This window comes from Sinocyclocheilus grahami, unplaced genomic scaffold (assembly GCF_001515645.1).
Source record: "Sinocyclocheilus grahami isolate Dianchi unplaced genomic scaffold, SAMN03320097.WGS_v1.1 scaffold1211.1, whole genome shotgun sequence".
NCBI classification, from domain to species: domain Eukaryota; kingdom Metazoa; phylum Chordata; class Actinopteri; order Cypriniformes; family Cyprinidae; genus Sinocyclocheilus; species Sinocyclocheilus grahami.
In genome coordinates this window covers 297,164-300,008 of record NW_015506390.1, presented here as the reverse complement: position 1 = coordinate 300,008, position 2,845 = coordinate 297,164, and positions in this window count along the sequence as shown.

The window sequence follows — 2,845 nt, the reverse complement described above, 5'->3', positions numbered from 1 at the left end:
TCCGTACCCACTGTATATGTGTGTGTGTGTGTGTGTGTGTGTGTGATTTTCATGAATAAATAAATTAAACGAAATACACAGATATAATCTGCAACAATGTACATACTTCTTTGCAGTTTGATGTTTAAAAAGACACAGTGTTCTAACAAAATAATACTACTAATAATACCAGCAATACTAAGAAAAAGAAGAAGATTCGTTGTGACACTGCCAGCCCAGATACTTTAAGTTCATCATTTGTTTTTACAAACCAATTTCATATGCAAAATTGAAATCTTTCCAAGCAACTCAGCTTGGGAATCTTTCGGTCTTCCATAATTATCATTCTTGCTAATTTAATTCAGAAACTAGACTTGTTTACTTCACTGTAAGTGAACAGCAGTGACAAAAGCAGTGAAATATTTCAGAATAACATTAAACGTCCTCAAAAGCCTCATTCACATAAGATTGCTATTTTTGTAAGACTGTTTAAAAAAATGATATGCCCATCTTAAAAAGATAACAATCCAAACTGCTACTGTTCAAACACACAGTACATCAAACACCAAGCACGAGCTAACATCTTAAATATTAGAAACAATAATCACAATAAAAGTGTTTAGAAGCTCTAGAGCTCATGAATGTGATTATTATCAATCAGTTTAAACATGTAGCACTGGCTGCTGCACTCCAGGGCCATTAATATTAGACATCTGAGCTGATATTAGCTTCATAAACACCATACTTACAGCACACAGCTGTCTGAGACTCGCTCTATAAATATCAGGCATGGGCTATGAACGGGTGAAGGCACTTCTAAATCATTCTGCTCAGCAGAATAGCAATAAGTGCACTAAGAAGTGGGCATCCCTTCTTCTGTTTATGTGCGACGTCCTTCCCTAATTCTTCTTCTTCTTCTGCAGTTTGGCGGTGGGCGGGTAAATAATCTAAATCGTTACAGCGCCATCTGGTGTACAGCTGGAGAAATATTCAAGCATCATTTGTTTGTCAGATGTTGTATCTTTTTTGCAGCAACATTCAAACATATCTGAATGATATGCCAAACTACTTACGCGAAAAAAATATATCTACTTATTTACAATGCCCCACGTTCTAGACATTTCTGGCATCATTATAATTTAATCTAGATTTAGATTTGGTTGTTGTTGTTTGGCATTTCAATGTATGTGAAATTAACAGTAGATTTATTACAGTTGACTAAAAACAGACTGAAACAAACAAAAAAAAACATCGTTATGAAATAAAGTAAACGCCATCTCAAATAAAATAAAATAAAAATAGCATTTCTCTTTAAAAACTTACTTACAGACTGTGAGTCAGAACAGCCGGCATTGTAGTCTACTTTACCAGGATCAGGAAACGGTCCTCCATAAAATATGCTGCACACATCTGAATATTTTGGTTGAAGTGTTCTGGAACAGTGTTGTAAATACAACTTAACCACTGATTTCTAGTCGTGTCCTCTTTTGGAAGACCAAACAAAGTAGTTTCGCTTTCACAATGAATCACACAGCATCTTTACGACATGGCGGCGGCAACAATACTACAGCGAGAATAAAAGTTACGCCTTCTTTCTTTGCGTGAACATTTGGGCGGCATTATGCAAATCTTCCCACATAGTGAGGTAGACATGTGGGGGCGTGTTGGAATGAGCTGTTTTAGGTAGGTGTGTCTGACTCTAACCTTTTATAAAGAATATCTCTTTGGATTTTAGACTTTAGTCTTTGCCACTTTACAGATCTTATTTATGCACAAAGAGCTTGTAACACTCCAAAGAGTAAGGAAAAATTCAAATCGCATCATATGACCCCTTTAAATATGTTAAACAACAAAAATATCCTTTATGTATTTAACTAACTTTTATAAAGAACATCTCTTTGGATTTGAGACTTTAGTCTTTGCAACTTTACAGATCTTATTTATGCACAAAGAGCTTGTAACACTCCAAAGAGTAAGGAAAAATTCAAATCGCATCACCTTTAACTTCATGTAGGCCTACTAAAATAGCTAAAACTAAAACTGAAATCAAAATGAACAAAAACTACTGTATATTTAAAAAAACATACAAAAACTAAGTAAAATTAACATTAAAGAGGAAAATATAAAAATAGAAACTGATTCAAAATTATAGGCCTAATAAAAACTTGTGTTTCGGTGATACTAAAATAACAGTCGGACAAAAATCAGCATTGGCTGACATGTTGCATATGCCCATATCAATTATTATATTTTGACTAAATTAGTACCTTGGCGCATATCTTTCATAGTGGAGATAGGTATAGGCTAAGTGGTTTTATTGTTTCAAACATGTGTTCGTTTTTGCAGAGTAGCTCTTTATTATTTATTTATTAGATAGGTAAGCATCTTAAATTAGATAGCCTAATAAAACTCGCTTATATGCAACACAAACAATCCAAACACGTCAAAAATTATACTGTATTATTTATATAGATATACTTATTTATTTTACACAGTACACAGTACACAGTAAAACAGTAAACCCATAAACCTGTGAATAAACAACTAGAACCGGCGCGCATGCGGTGCCAAGATGGCGACGGCCGGCTCCACCCAATTTTGAGCTTCAAAAACGCTCTTCAGAAACCTACGTGTGACGTCACAGACACTACATCCATGTTTTTATACAGTCTACAGGTCTCGTCCCATTCGTCGATATTTGTGATATCACAAATCCCGGAAAATATGCGTTGTAGTCCAAACGAGACTACAAACTGTTCGTTGTAGTTTTTGAAAAGTGATTTCTGTTAAATAAAATATCTCCTTTTGAATTGGACTTTGAGCTTTGTAACTTTGCAGATCTTTTTTATGCTCAAACAGCAACATT